Source organism: Malaclemys terrapin, chromosome 1 (assembly GCF_027887155.1).
Source record: "Malaclemys terrapin pileata isolate rMalTer1 chromosome 1, rMalTer1.hap1, whole genome shotgun sequence".
Taxonomy (NCBI): Eukaryota; Metazoa; Chordata; order Testudines; family Emydidae; genus Malaclemys; species Malaclemys terrapin.
In genome coordinates this window covers 92696270-92712378 of record NC_071505.1, presented here as the reverse complement: position 1 = coordinate 92712378, position 16109 = coordinate 92696270, and the positions used below count along the sequence as shown (strand labels likewise).

Sequence of the window (16109 nt, the reverse complement as noted above, 5' to 3'; positions counted from 1 at the left end):
TCCCATGACTTTCACAGTCTGGTCCATTGAAATCCTGCACCTGGCTGAGGCTTGGCACTTCCCTTCAGGCCTGTTGAGGACCCACCCCCTCCTTGAACAGCCCCATTTGCCGGGGCCCTGGTAGTGGGGGCTGAGTCATACCAGGACTGACTTCAATATCTCCTCTCTCTCTTCTGAACCTTGCTTTTCTCCTTAACAGCTCACATGCCACTTCCAGTTGCAGAGTTTCTGTGCTCCCCCGCCTCAGATCTAGGACCCTCTTTCCTTTCCCAGAGCTGCCAATTCTTTCCCCTCACCCCAGTTTCCCCTCCCCCTCTGATTCCATCGGCTAGGTCTACGCTAGCACTTTGGTTGGCATAATTTATGTCGCTCAGGGATGTGAAAAAACCGCACCCCTGAGCGACGTAAGCTACATCAGCAGGAGCGTTGGTGTGGGCGGCGCTATGTCGGTGGGAGACACTCTCCTGATGACATAACTACCGCCGCTCGTGGAGGTGGTTTAATTATGTCGATGGGAGAGCTCTCCCCCACCGGCACAGAGCAGCTCGACAGGAGATCTCACAGCAGCGCAGCTGCATTGGTATGACTGTGCTGCTATAAGCTTTCTAGTGTAGACATGGCCATAGTGTTATTCACGTTCTCTCTCCCACGTATACCCATGGATCTCTATACCCTGGATCTTAGCATTAGGCCAGAAGGGTGGGGATTGCTATCTTATTCATGATTTCAACTACAGGGACGCCTGACTGGTTACATTGGATGACACTGCACCGTTTCACCCCTGCAGAAAATTCCCCTGCTTCACAACCTCTCAAGCTTGGCCCACTGCACTAGCAACGTGGGACCGCTGCAGCGCTGACAGATTCATTGGCAAGCCGAAGGGCTACCCCTCATTTGCATCTAAATTTACATGAGTTGACTCAGGATTTTAATTAGAGATAAATGCGCCCTGCTATTATTTTTTATTTATAGAGTGCTGTAAATGTACACAGGGCTCTACAAGACACCAAGGAAAACAAAATGTGCCTTGCCGGGGAAGGCGTGTCAGGGAGGAGGCTGCCGCTGCTTCTTGTAAGCCAGTTTCTTGAGGTCTGCTTTTACATTTGGAGGTGGCGCCACTCGTTTGGGACGGTAGATGAGAATCTGCTCAGCGGTCGCTTGGTGTTTGCCGCAGGTTTTGTGGTGTGTTTTGGATTGCATCACATCAATGGTACAACATTTATTTCTTTTCTTTTTTTTTTGTCATCGTCCCAACCATCACAACCCGATAAGTCCTTCTAAACAGACATGTCCCGTTCTCACTCCTGTAACGGAATTCTGGATCTGTGGCATTCATTAGGTGAGCAGAGTCATTCAGCACGTTTCCTTCCTGAAATGTGGAGCCGAGTGGGTTACGTTCTGTAAGACAATTAATTTTAGCTGAATCTCGGCTTTAGCTTAAGCCAAAATGGGTCTGCAAAGGACCTGAACTCTTTGTCACCTTGGAACGTCTCTGAGCTGTTGATCCAATGGATTATGAAGCGTTTTTTGAACCATTCAGCATAGGGGCAACTGCCACACTAACCTTGTTATCTCCATACTGATTTATACCTGCCTCTGGAAATTACCATTACTTGTGTCTGATGAAGTGGGCATTCACCCACGAAAGATTATGCTCCAATACTTCTGTTAGTCTTAAAGGTGCCACAGGACCCTCTGTTGCTTTTTACAGATTCAGACTAACACGGCTACCCCTCTGATACTTGCCACACTTGTGTTACTTGAGCTTTGCACTCCAGCTGGCTGCAGAACGCTTGCAGCTGTAGGCAAAGCCCTCTGCTCCCACCTTCTCGCTAGCAGGTGCAAACACAAAGCCCCCATCCCTTCCACTCCCCTTGCAGCTGCCAAGAGGCTTCTGCTCCTCTGACAGCTGCAAATAGAGACATTCCCCCATCTCTGTTCTCAGCTGACAAGGGAGCAGAGGTCTCCACTGCCCTCTGAAACTTAATATGTATATGTATTAAAATAATATGTTCTCAGCTGTTAAGTATCAAGCTGTCTGGAGTGGCTCAAGGGCATGAGTACCAATCTCAGGGCAGACTGTTAAGAAGCAGGGCACAAACCCCAAATTGGTTGTGAATTCTATACTGAGTTTTCACCAACCAATTATCAAGTGTAAACTCATTGGGCACTATAAGAGCCTTAACATGGAGTCCCAGACAGTCCCTTTGGGTACTCTGTCTGTCTTGCCACCTAGGCAAGCTTGCCTTTGTGATAGATGGTCCCTTACACCAAGGATCACAGTAGTATTCACGTTACTCCTAGGCCTAAAGGACCAGTCACTTACTCCTGGTCAATTGCACCTTAGATCTCACAGGAAAGATAATGCTTGTAGCCAATCCTATAATAAAGTATATACAGATGTATTAATAGGAAAAGGAAACGAGAGTTATCTACAAGGTTAAAGCAGGTAAACATATACGCACAAGTGAATTACAATCTTAAGTTTCCAAAGTAATAGAAACTTCTATGATAAGCAAGTGCTATACGCTAATCCAGGCTAAGCACTGGGGATCTTTTGCTTATGCCTAGCAATCCTTGTCCCCCGGAGTGCAGGCAGCATAAAGATACAGTTCCTCCTTGTTAGGGGTTTTTATTCCCTTTCCCCCTTCTGTTCTGAGCTGCAAACTCAGCTGATCGGAGGAATTCACTTGCGAGACTCAGTTTCATGGCTGAGGGAATAAACAACAAAGCCTTTTATCCTCTTTAATGTTTCACTCTACTCTGCCTGGTGTTGATGGGCCTTCCTTGTCGTCCAGGACATCACACCTTCTGTTGGAGATCAGCACAATACGCTAGTTAATTAATGGCTCTCTCCTGTCTGGTGACATAGTTACAGAGGCTTACAAAGCAAATGCTCAAATATTGCCTTATAATATGGGGTACAGATGTTATAAGTGAGCTGAATGCATGCGGCTATTTACAAGCATTCCATAAAATTTAAACACTGTTTTATAATTCTAATCCCTATTTTAACAGTGCTAACACACAGGTGATCCAGACCGATTCCAGCTACGTATTTGTCAGTGTTCAATTGAGGTCTAGGGACCTTGGCGTGAACTGGCACCTGGTGTGCCAGCATCACATTGAGGATCAAGAAGTGGCTTCAGCCATGCAGTGCGGTGAGCTTTGCAGCTAGCTACAGAATGTGCCTTCCCTAAGCTTCTTGGTGTCTGGTCTCCTGAGTCCCGTCCAGTGCCCTATCCACTCGCCCATGTTGCCGGTCTTTGGTGTGTCGTATGCATGAAAGGCGTTGTGCAGTGTGTGGTTGACGTGTGCATGATGACGTGTGTGTATATGTGCATACAGGCGGCTGTGTGTGTTAGAGAAGGGAAGACATCCGTGCACACACACTCTCTGGTCCTAGCAGGTTGTATAGCAGCTGTTCTTGCTGCCTGGCTGCATTTCACACGCAGGGGGCATCCACATGGCAGCTTGGGGGAGGAGAGCATGAGGGTGACTGGAGGGAGGTGCTACCATACTCCAGAGATGGAGGCTGTGTCCCACGCAGCATCAGCAGCTCGCTAGCCAGCATCAGCTGTGTTCCAGCTCCTTGCTACCCATGGACAGCTCTGGAATTCAGGCATTGAGTGCCCCCTGACCAGCCCCCTATATGGCCATATGCCTCAAACACATAGCCATGCCCACCCATCACCCTTCACGCAGCTTCCTTGCTGCCAGGGGTGCAGAGGGAAGAAAGAGGCTTGATGATCTAATTTGCATATGCAAATCAGCACTCATTGGATGATTGTGGTTGTCCCAGGGGAGAAGTGGTGCGAGGGAGGTGTCTGTACCATGCTCCCCTCCTCCTTCTGGGGGCTCTTCCTGCGGCAAACAATGGTGGGAGCAGTATTATGAGGGTGGAGAGACATGGTGGCGCCCCCACCCTCTCCAGTACTTTTCCTCTTTCTCATGGGCAGCATGTATCAATTTTGGGGCCTCCTGAGTGGGAGAGGGGCTCAGGCAGGCATGTCATTAATGGTGGCTATTATGAATGGGTCTCTCCTCTGCATCCAGGCATAATCAGTGGGGCCCCTCCTTCCCCCTCAATCCAGTAATGGGTGCATGTCCCACATGTATGTTACTGTGAGTCTCGAACGGAGACACCTCAGCTAGGTTCCATTCAGGGGAGGCGGAAGGGGCACAGGTGGGAGATTTAGCACAGCTCTCCGTCTTGCTACAAGCAGAGCGAGCTCTCCTCTCCTCTTTCTGGCTGGGCTCAGCAGCCCAACACCCGCCCCCCTTGGCCGGTGCGGGGAGAGCTCCCCCTCCTGTGCTTCGCCCCGGCCCCAGCCCTGGCTGGTAGGATCCACTCTGCGTGGGCCTTGGCTGGGAGGTGTGCGCTCTCTCCGCTGTCCAGGAGAGTCTTGGGTCGTCAGTGTGAACTGGTGTGAGGCAGGCATTTTGCATCAAGCCCACAGGCTGATGCGGCGCGATGGAGCAGAAAGAGTGAGCGGCGGGGAGGGAAAGAGAGGCTGAATCGGAGCGATGGCAGTGAGGGGGGAGGGGAGACAGAAACTGGGACTATAAACAGCACAAATGTCTTCTTCGTAACATGGAGCCCTCTCCCCTCTCTAACCTTGTATTTTATCCACGGCTCTATGAGGTTTTTTTTCATTTCAGAAAAATATCCCCCTCAGGCTGCTGTAGCTCAAGTTTAGTCTCCAATATTTATATCTTCCTGCCTCTTCTCGGTGCTTTCGTGCCTGGATAACCTGCCCAAGGGGACTGTGGGACACAGGAGAATTTAGGAGCGAAGGGGCTGCTACATTGGAGCAGACCAGTCCATCTAATCTGATCTCGTCACCTCCGGCATCAGACAGTACTTGTTGCTTCTGCAGAAGGCAAAAGCACCTGGCGAATTGTGCAATGCTGCAAATGGGGGGGGTGGTCTCCTTTCTAGGCCGCCCCCCTACCCAGTGATCATTTTACATCCCGAGATAGGATTAATCTGTATTACCTTAGGCAGCGTAACTACCCATATTATCAATGGCTCTGAGATGGATACAGGGGGAAGCTGTGGTGATAGGGACTGTTACGGGGGAAGTGGTGTGGCCTAGTGGATAGAACACTGGAGTGGGACTCTGGAGGCCCCAGTTCTAGTTCCAGCTCTGCACCTGGGTGACTTTGGCTAAGTCGCTTCTCTTCGCCGTGCCTAGGGTTACCATATCTAATAAATAAAAAAAGAGGACCCTCCACGGGCCCTGGCCCCGCCCATTTCCCCACCCTTAACCCCGCCCCAACTCCTCCCCTTCCCCGCCCTAACTCCACCCCCTCCTCCCTCCCACTCCCAGCCACGGGGAAAGGGCTGCCCCAGCGCTACCGGCTTCACGATTTGCCGGGCAGCCCCCAGACCCTGCTCCCCCAGCCGGCGCTTCCCCAGCGCAGCTGGAGCCCGGGAGGGGAAGCGCCCAGCCGGGGGCGCAGGGTCTGGAGGCTGCCCGGCAAACCATGAAGCCGGTAGCGCTCGGGCTTTGGGCAGCCCCTATGCCTCCGGACCCTGCGCCCCCAGCCGGGCACTTCCCCTCCCGGGCTCCGGCGGCGCAGGGTCTGGAGGCATGGGGGCTGCCCGAAGCCGGTAGCGCTGGGGCAGCCCGGCTCTTAAACACAGCCGAGCTGCCCGAGCGCTACCGGCTTCGGGCTGCCCGAGCGCTACCGGCTTCGGGCAGCCCCCGTGCCTCCGGACCCTGCGCCCCCAGCCGGGCACTTCCCCTCCCAGGCTCCGGTGGCGCAGGGTCCAGAGGCACGGGGGGCTGCCCGAAGCCGGTAGCGCTCGGGCAGCCCGGCTCTTAAACAGAGCCGAAGAGGAGCAGAGCCTCCAGCCGCGGCGGCTCTGCTCCTGCCCGACTCTTCGGCTCTGTTTAAGAGCCGGGCTACCCGAGCGCTACCGGCTTCGGGCAGCCCCCATGCCCGGCTCTTAAACAGAGCCGAAGAGTCAGGGGAGGAGCAGAGCCGCCATTTTCCCGGACATGTTCGGCTTTTTGGAAATTCCCCCCAGACGGGGGTTTGACTGCCGAAAAGCCGGACATGTCCGGGAAAAAGAGGACGTATGGTAACCCTAATGGGCCGTGTCTCCATTTCTCCACCTGTAAAATGGAGATAATGATGTGGGATGTACTGGTGCAAAGTGCTGTATCAGAACTGGGATAGACAGAGCTGCTTGCCCTGTTGAAGTATCAGAAGGACTTGTTTGAACAAAGCAGCCTAACAAAAATAGATGGAACCAAAACTGCTCCTCAGAACTTGGACTGAACCCACTGAGGAGCATTTGCCCTCAGAGGGGGATTGGCCTGTTGAATTGTTTGCTGCAGATGAAGCACGGGGGGAGAGGGGATAAGAATTGTCTCACTGAAATGTTCTGCCCTTCCCTCTCTCCCGCCTGCCTCCTACACAGAGCAGGGGTCATCCCACATAATCCAGTGACTGCAGGGAGCAGGTGGCCTCAAGCCTTTGTGTTTTCTGCCTGTTTTTAGTAAATAGAGCCGCAGTTTCCTTCTCTGTGACCCTGCTGCCACTGCATTTCCTATTCATCACCGCTAAATTTTACTGCTGCTGTACTTCACAAGTATCCACACTTCTCCTGTTACTCTTTAGGGGTAAACGCCTGAACAGAGATTCCGATGCAGTCATCCCATGAGGTGCCCCGGGCAGCCTAGAGCTTCCTTCCACTCCATTCCCCAGCACTGTTGCTGATTAGCAAATCAACCATCCCCCCCCCACCCCGCCTTCCCTCTGATCTGCCCCTAACTCCATAGGGGCAGGCTGAGGCTGCCCTGAGAGAACCAGGAGAGCCGAGCTAGACTGAGAGGATGGTGATTCACCTCAGGGCTGCTGACCCGAGTCCAGATGGAGTGTGCTACAGTCCTGAGCACTTTGGAAATACATAAAGAGCTGAGGTCAGCTGAGATAGACCCTCTCTAAACGAAGCACCGGTACTTCTGGCAGAGAGATGATTAGGATGCCATAGCCAGTGCCCCCACATTTTCCTTGTGTGCGTGCAGAGGTGAAGGGTCACAAGCAGCGGTGTTTTGAAATAAGGACTGCTTGATTTCTGTGCTTGCCAATTTCTCTGATGCTACTGGAAATTGGGGGGAGGGGAGTGTGCAACTGTGGTGGGGAGGTGGGAGGCTAGAGTGGGAGGTAAGAGGAGATAGGCTTTGGGCAGCGTGACAAATAGGTATCCAGGCTAACCGTGGCACCTGCTTGTGCAGATGTGTGTGACCCTGCATTGCATTAGATTTGGGGAGTGAACAGGTTAGATGGTGAGAGGATGGAAGGTTTTGACCCAATTGCAAATGGAGAAAAGAAACAGGCAATGAGACTGGTGGAGGGGTAGGGGATAGGGTTGCCAGGCGTCTGGTTTTTGACCGGAATGGCCGGTCGAAAAGGAACCCTGGCAGCTTCGGTCAGCACTTATGACTGGGCTGTTAAAAGTCTGGTCGGCACAGCGGGGCTAAGGCAGGTTCCCTGCCTTGCTCCATGCGGCTCCCGGAAGTGGCCGGCATGTCCCTGCGGGCGGCCCCTAGGCGCAGATGTGATCAGGGAAGCTCTACACACTGCCACTACCCTGAGCGCTGGCTCCACTGTTCCCATTGGCCAGTAACCATGGCCAATGGGTGCTGCGGGGTCAGTGCCTGCGGGCAGAGGCGGTGCGCGGAGCTGCCTGGCTGCCCCTGAGCCTAGGAGCCGGACATGCCGTCTGCTTCTGGAAGATGCGCGGAGCCAGAACTGCCTTAGCCCCTCTGCACTGCCGACCGCGAGCCATCTGAGGTAAGTGCCACCTGGCTGGAGCCCGAAGCTTCTACACCCTAACCCCTTGCCCCAGGTTGGAACCCCTTCCCACACCCTAACTCCCTCCCAGAGCCCTCACCCCAACCCCCTGCCCCATCCCTGAGCTCACTCCCACACTCCAAACCCCTTGGCCCGAACCCATAGCTCCCTACTGCACCCCAAACCCCTCATCCCTGGCCCCACCTTACACCCCGAGCCAGAATCTGCACCCCCTCCTGCACCCAAACCTCCTGCCCCAACCCTGAGCCCGCTCCTGCACTCCAAACCCCTTGGCCCCACCCCAGAGCCCGCACCCCAACCCCCTGCCCCAGCCCAGTGAAAGTGAGTGAGGGTGGGGGAGAGTTAGTGATGGAGGGGGGGATGGTGGAGTGAGAAGGGGTGGGACCTCAGAGAAGAGGCGGGGAAGGGTGCGTAGCAAGGGTGTTCGTGTTTTGCTATTAGAAAGTTGGCAACCCTAGCGGAGGCTGGTCAGTCCCCTTAGCTCCATGAGTGTGCCTTGGACAAAATATCTCCTCCTTGATACCGATACCGTTATCACCTGGCTACTCCCAGTCCAGTGTACATCCAGGACCACATACATGGCCCACAGGCAGGGACTCCATCACTGGAGTCCCTTTGAGAGCTGAGACACTCCAGGGAGGGGACGGGGGATATCGATTACATGGACACACCCCTATGGCCTCCTCCCCTGTGGAGTTTGGGTCAGGGCTGATGGGTCTGCAAAAGCATCCCAAGAACATGCAGGAAAAAGAGGGGATAATTAGAGATGGGCCTAGCTCAAAGTCCTGGATCCAAACCCTGCTGAACCTTGGGGAAGGATGGGGCCAGATTCTGCCTGTGCCATTTAGGATTATTTCTAGCGATGGGCTGATCATGGGTTCCTATGGACATAGCTTCCCTTCCTACCCCCTTCCCTTTGTAAACGCTGAAATCCTGGTTCTTCTTCAAGAGCGCGAGCTGTGGGCTAAATCAAATTCCACTCCTTGTAGACATATCCCCCCCCGGAGCACAAACACACTCATTACTCTTCCTCTCTCCGTTTCTGTCTTCCTAACAAACTCCCTTTTCATAAATGGTCTGTGTCCCCTGGCTGGAGAACTGGCTGCTTTTGGGCTCTGACCTCCCCTTTGGGGTCCATAGTTCTCCTCTTGCTGAGCCCTCTCTCTCTCGCTCTCTTGCTAGTTGGATTCATTTATGTTCTTGGTCCTGCTTCCATTTGGGCTGAGGTGTGAAGGACTGTTCCCTTTTACCCTCCCCCTTTCCACTCATCTTGGGGAGGGTTCCACTGCCTGAAGATATTGCAAATTCACACTGGTGTAAGTGCAGTCAGAATCAGGCCCTCAGTACTCAGACATGCACGTCAGTACTGGCCTGTGTCCTGCCCGCTATGCCAAGCGTGCTCTGCCACTGCCACACACACACAGCTCTGCCAGTGCTCCTCAGCCCTGACCTGCAGCACCCCATGCTAACCCAATGTGGGCTCGCAGTTGGGGCATCTGGAATTCCTGCCTCCCAGACACAGTTGCAGCGAGGGGATCTTGGCTGCGGCTGGGAAAAGCAAGGGCTAGATGGAGTTATAGATTAGCTGGGTACCCTGCTGACATTTTACCAGGACTGAGAGTTAGAGGCGGAAGTTGATGCAGAAGTGGCTGGATTGCTAGTCCTGGTTGATACCCAGCCTTTCGCCCCTGGACATCTATTTACAAAATGTTGTCTAGAACGGATCACAAGTTAAATGAATTGTTGAGGTCTCATCATCATCCCTAGTTGAATTTGTTCACCGCACAAAGCCTACAAATAATTTTTCATGGCGGGAAATCCCCTCTTGGGGAGCCCCCCTGTGGTTGAATAGTAGGTGATGTTGCAGGTTATGTTTGAAGTGTATTGGTAGAACGAGGTATGCGGGCACTAGACTTGAAAAGCAGGGGGTGTTTCTTGTGAGGGTAGAGGTGCACAGGTGGGAATAGTAGGGCTGCTTCAGGTCAGAACTGAGATGCATCACTAGAGCTGTGTGGAGATTCATGCCTAGACTAGCAGGGGCTGTTGCAGATCAGTAGTGAGGGGTGTGTAGACCCCTACATCTGCAATAGCAGTGGATGCTGCAGGTCTGCCTTGAGTTGCATTGGCACAGCTGTGTGGGGAGCCCAGGTTAGAACAGCAGCACTGAATCATTCTCTACAAATCCTCTGCTTGTTTGACTGTAAACTGGGGTGGGGGAGGGCGGGCGGGCATGTGTTCCTTCAATTTCCCACAACAAAGCAAGTATAGAGGGGATTAGGATGCCAATGCTGGGGGAAGAGAGAGGGATTTAGAAGGAGAGGGGAACATTAAGATTGAAAGAAATAAATGCAGATTGAAGTTGTCGGACCAGAACAGAAGAACTTCTCAGTCTATATATTTAGCTCAGTGAGGTGTATAAACAGAAACCTGCAGCCAGCTCAGTTGCTTCCCCCCCAGTGGAGTGAGTCATTGGCCCTGAGATCTAAAGTTAGGTTCACATCGCAGCTTACACTAACTCTCCCATTTTATTTTTCCCTTTCTATTTTGAAGGGTGTGTGGACAAACCGAGCCCTGCCTACTGGAAGCAGCAAACACAAACTGTGGTGGCATTAGCAGCTCGACCAGTCCCCAGTGGGGTGCCATACGCACCAGCTACCCATGCGTGGGTCTATGCTGCGCCCTGACCTTTAGCCGTTGAGAGCGGTCTGTCCACACAGCAGATGTGACTCAGAGGGGCTGATGTGCTTTGCACAGCTGTGTCACCACCTATGGGGTAGGGTGGACTGTCCCTGCTAGGCACAAAAATGGAGTCTGGGTTTTTGTAGTGACCGGTGTTTGCTAATGGTACGTGTGCCAGCTTCAGACAAGGAGGGGGCTCTCTCGCTCTGGGGATAACAGAGTCTTCCCCTGGGGCCAGGGACGGGCTCGGCGAGGGTTTGACCGGAAGATGGGGATATGTGTAGAGCACCTCCTAGCTTAGCCTGGATCCCCGTGTGGCATAGCCTTCCACTTCACTATTGGCCAGGCCCCAGCCACCAGTTGAGTTTATGTGAGTTGGCCAGAGAACGCATTTAAATCCCGCACTGGCTCCTGTCTGGCTGCTGAAAACTGAGACTCGGCTTGCCCTGGGCATGCGGACACTTGGGATGCAAATCATCAGTGCAGGGCACTCTGCAGGGAGGAGGGGGCAGCTCACAGGTCTGCCGCCGGGGGGGGACGGGGACGGGACACCACTATTGACCAGAGCCTCTTCACTTCTATAAGATTCTTCCTTTCCTGCGTGCCGTCCCTCACCACCTGGGCCCCTCTCGGAAGCTGTTTGCAGTCGCATCGCCATGGCTGGTAATTGCCCCCTATAAGTGAAATCAATAGCAACCATTGAAGTCCATTTCCAGGAGGGTTTCCAGCGCTCAGGGCTCTTTAGAGCTGAAATACAGACCTGTGCCTTTGTCAGCAAGCGTGTCTGGCTCAAGTGATGAAAGGGAAGAGCTGCCTCTATTATTCCTCTCAAAAGCAAAAGAGCCAGCGAGAGAGAGTGGAGGGACCTACAGAGAAGGCTCCAGATATGTGTGTAGCATCAGACCCCCTTCTAATCTGACCTGAGTGCCGGAGCCAAGATTACCCCCCCCCCCCACACACACACCTAGTAGCTCAAGAAGGAGCCCCTGGTCCCTCTTGTGACAGAAGGTCGAACTCTTTGAAAGAGGTCCAGCAGTTGAAGAAGCCCTGTTATTCCGGTCCATGAAACAAGAAACTGCCTCTCTTCAGGTGTTTGCTCCAGTGGTTGTGGAGGGTGTAATCAGACCATGAGAACTCCCCCCTCCCTACAGCTGTCTGGTGGCTCATGTCACCTGCTGTACTTGGTGTGACTGACATGCATGCAGAAATCCTCCTCCAAGTGTGCAATCCCTGAGGATTCCAGGCTGGATTTGTGGCTGAGAAGGAGCAAAATTGGCCTTTGTTTGTTCTTGTTACCAGCTCTGCATTGTGAGGGGATGAATCCAACCCCTCCATTTCCCCACTCTGCCCCTTCTCCCCCAGACCTTTGTGGATGGACTTTTTTCTGGTTTAGAGGGTTTGTTTGAAAGTCAGAGTTCAAAATGGCAGCCTGACCTTCAAGGTGTGGATCTTTGGGAAGCCACATCAACTTAACCACCTGCTCAGCCTATCTGTATGTCTGTCCCTCCTCCCTTTCCTGGGTCCCGTCTGTCTTCTCTCACAGTTCTCTTTCTGTCGTCTCTCTCTTGCTGCAACCCTCTTTCTTCTCTCCGTCTCGCCTTCTCCCTCTGCCCTCCTCCTCCTCTCTCTCATTGATATTCATGTATGAATAAATTCAATTGCATTTTCCCTTTTTCCCCTGAAGGGGCTTGTTGGTGAATGGGAGACATTTGAAATCATAGAGTGCTCCTGTGTCTCATTTGTGGGATGGGATTGGAACCCTGCTCCCTCCAGTAAGGAATGAACGGAGAAGCTTTTGGTGAAAGGGGGAGAGGTGAGGGTTGTGTGACTCAGGAGGAGGAACCCAGGGGGCCAGGGGATCGAGCAGGTGAGTCAAAAGGACCATAAAGTTATGAGGGCATGGAGGGTCAGCCAGCTTTTCCTTTGTATGTAGGAGTGGCGCATGTGTGTACGGGGCTGTATGTGGAGGTGGGATATGTCTGTGGTGTCCTGAGGGCTTGCTATATGCCTGTTTATATGAAGTGTGGAGGTGTGTGTGTCTGGGCTGGGGGCAGGGAAATAACAGGGGCCTGCCCCAGGCCTGTTCATATAGTGTGTAATGTCTCTTATGTATACGGTACCCTGGTGTGTATATGCTTGTGTATAGGGAAGGAAGGAAGCTCTTGTGGTTAATGCATAGGACCGGAAGTTGGGAAAACTGAGTTTCACTCCTAGCTCTGGCACAATCTCCTGGTGTGAGTTTGGGTAAGTTTCTAAGGGTCCCATTCTGTGAGCTATTGAGTATGGGGGCGCTTAATACATCACAAAAACTGTCCCTTACTTCCCTGAAGGACCATCCCCTTAATTTCCCTGCCCGTCAGTTTCTCCACCTGTCAGTGCGGGCTAAGAAGGGTTAACTCATTAGGGTTTGGAAAGTCCATTGCTATCGCTGGCTGCAAGGCAGTTTAGAAGTGTGAAGTATATCGTGGGACATTTATAAATGGGTTAAAACTGGAGGTAAGTGCATTGCCAGCGGCCTGGCATTCCAAGGGCTCAAACCGTTCATCTGCAGATATGCTTCCGCATCTAACTTGGCCTTTGATATAGTTAGGCTTGTAATACGCTGAAAATTCAGCTGCATCTTGTGACATGGCTGGAGCCACATCCAGAGTCGTGCTAAGATGTCGAGATTGGCATTTCCGAAAATCAGTCCACATTTTGAGATGCTCACCAGTGTTTACACACACGCACGCACGCACACAGATATGGAAAGGCTCCTCCCCTGGAATATTGTATGCAGTAGCTTAAAAAAATCAAAACTCTTTCCCGGTGCTGGAGAGAGTCCAGAGAAAGCAACATGATAAATTTACAGAACAGACAGGCTGTCTAACAAGGAGCGACTCAAAGTTATGCATATTTAGCCTGAAATAAAAGATCTCATTTATTTCAAAAGGAACATGCAAGGATTCAGGACATGATTGTGGTACTGACTGGATGCTCTAGAAGGAAAGAGTTAGGTGGCGTAAGAGAAAGGGGCTTTTTGTCTAAGAGCATTACTAATAACAGAGTAATAACAGGACATTTATGTAGTACCAGTCATACAGAGCTCTTAACTAACTTTGTTTCCAGTCCTGCATTTCTTGCTTACCCTAAACACTCATTGACTTCAATGTGAGAACTGGATTTGTCTTTGGTGGGAGAATGAAAGATCAGGCCCTTTATATAATACAATAATGTTATGCTGAAAGTTGCTGACGGCTGCCATCAGGGGAATCTTGGATCCAAAGGAAATTGCAGACCTTATTACAGCCAATGGCTGTGCCAAACACTGTCCTTCAGGCTCAACAGAAGGAGAATCATGCCCCTTTATGTAGTAAAACTGACTGAGGGTCTACAGCCCAAGGCATGAGGCCACCTGGCAGGTCAGAGCTCTGTGTCCGGACTGAACGTTTCCCTGGTTGCAGGCTGTCTGTGTTGGAAGCAGAAAGCCAGGAGATGGAATTGAATGTTCCTTGGAAGAAGCAGATGGACAGAGCTTCTTGGGACAGAGCTTGCTGGGATGGCAGACATGGGGATTTCTGAACAAGGAAACTGCCTACTATTTGCTTCCATGATGTTCAGGGAAACAGGACTTTGTGTACACATTTTTGTTAGCAAACAGACAAGAATATACCAGACTCTCATATAATCTGTTTCTCATCCTAATGTAAACAACCCTGCAAGGCTGTGATCTTTGGCTAACTGCTCAGGCCAAAGCTGCAACTATAATATTACTAAATCCTTAGCACTTACATTCAGGGTCACCTTACCCACCACTAAAGTGCATTCTGCGCTGAAGTGGAACACGGCAGCTGTTTGACAGGGCATAGCAACAACTACGAGCAGGAAGAAAAGATTATATTCAATGTTGAAACCTCAGAGAGGATTTTAAGGAAGCAGAATGTAATTTTCCAAATTGGAAATTGCTCAGGATTCTAGGGTTAGTGCCCCTAACCTTGTGAGAAGCTCCAGGGGCTCTTTAATGACCACAAGTGGTCAGGACCTTTGTCTTCACATAGATAAGAGGGCACCACAGCACCCCGTAGCAACAGTTTTCATACCGTGATCTCGCATCTAGCCACTTGCAACTGTTGATCCTCCCCAGATGCACCCCAGAGTCCTGTCCTACCACAGTTCCTAGGATGCACCATTGGGAATTCACATGACCACATGTGTGGTGGAAGGGGAATCTACTGCAAGGACAAATGCTACCAGAGACAGGGCATGAGTGGGACTTACAGCCCCCTGAACAACTGCAAGCACCCTCCAGTTGGAGAACTACTGACATGGGGAGAGCGAGTCTGACGCCCTGATCCCCCAACTGGATGCATGCCTGTGCATAGCCGCAGCGAGCACCAGGGCTTCCCTGTGCAGATCCAGTTGGGGCCCTAGTCCCCACACAGGCGCTTGGCAAAGACAAAACCATATACTAGAAGTGTAACCTCTTACCTGCTGTAATTAAAGGGCTAATTCCATTCAGGGCCAGGTGCTGTCCCCACCTGCAATGAAAAACAGAAACTTAAAAGGAGACAAAGCATACATATGGTAGGGCCTATGTATCTTACCTCATGAGAGGCTGGTCACAAAGTCAGGTTAAGTTATTTCCTAGCTCCTGGGCAGCCTCTGCAGGTGGGGGACCAGGGCCTACTGCTAGAAATAACAGAGCCGATCCTCAGCTGGTATGAACGGACCTAGCTGCTGAGCGATGCTACTTTACACCAACTGAGGATCTGGTCCAGCAATCCCTGTCAATTATTTTTCAACATCATTTCCCCCCCCCCCCCCTCCAGCCTCACAAACACAGTGGGGGAATTAATTTATAGTGAGTTGTTTCCATCCCTGCAGTTATGGTAACAGTGTGTGTGTGTGTGGGGGGGGGGGGGGGGACTTTTAGGACTCCTTGTTTATTACACTTCTCTGAGAGAATGGTAAATTCCTTACCTGCTTGGTTTGTGACCTGTGGAGGGACACACACACATGGAGTAGAGGAAAAGGTGCTAGCAGTCTGAAGCTAGTGTCAGAATAGAGTAGAGAGGAAGGGCTGGCTAAAGGCAGGGTGGGGGGGGAGACCAGCTGTCCTGAGCCCCACATTGTGTGTATGTGTGTGTGTGTGTGTGTGTGTGTGTTTTCTCTGATGCTTCTAAAATTTCTGCTGTGTGTGTCTGTAATTGTAGGTTTCCCCTAAAGACATTTGGTGTCACTGTAAGGATAGCATTTCTCTCTCTCTGCCTATACAGTTAGTTATTCTGTCTCTCTCTCTGTGCCACTCATTCTGTAAGCCTTTGGTGAACATACCATAAGACACAGGGAGAGAGAGACCGATAGAAACCACACACAAATCTCTCCTCCTAGCTTCCCCACCATGGAGTAGCTAAACTTCCCTCATCACCTTCCACCCCTTTGTGATTATCTTGCCCCTCTGGTCGTCGTCTTTTTTTTTTTTTTTTAAAGGACGCTTCCTTCACTCCTTGCCCCTCTATCCCCACTTGCCTGGGGGGAAAGAAAAACAAACCACCCCAGCACCCTCCCTCCAAGGGAGAGATCGTTTTAGCTCCGACTCTGAAGCCTCAGACTCCAGCCTG

General features: G+C 51.8%; 1 long non-coding RNA gene across 1 annotated transcript; it reads right to left on the bottom strand.

Annotated features, from left to right (window-relative positions):
• Positions 1-947: 947 nt before the first annotated feature.
• LOC128830184 (uncharacterized) lies at positions 948-15569 on the bottom strand. The gene is made up of 3 exons (XR_008443556.1): positions 15469-15569; positions 14977-15026; positions 948-1398 (listed from the first exon to the last, which is right to left on the bottom strand). It is a non-coding gene; the product is annotated as an uncharacterized LOC128830184 (long non-coding RNA).
• Positions 15570-16109: the final 540 nt, after the last annotated feature.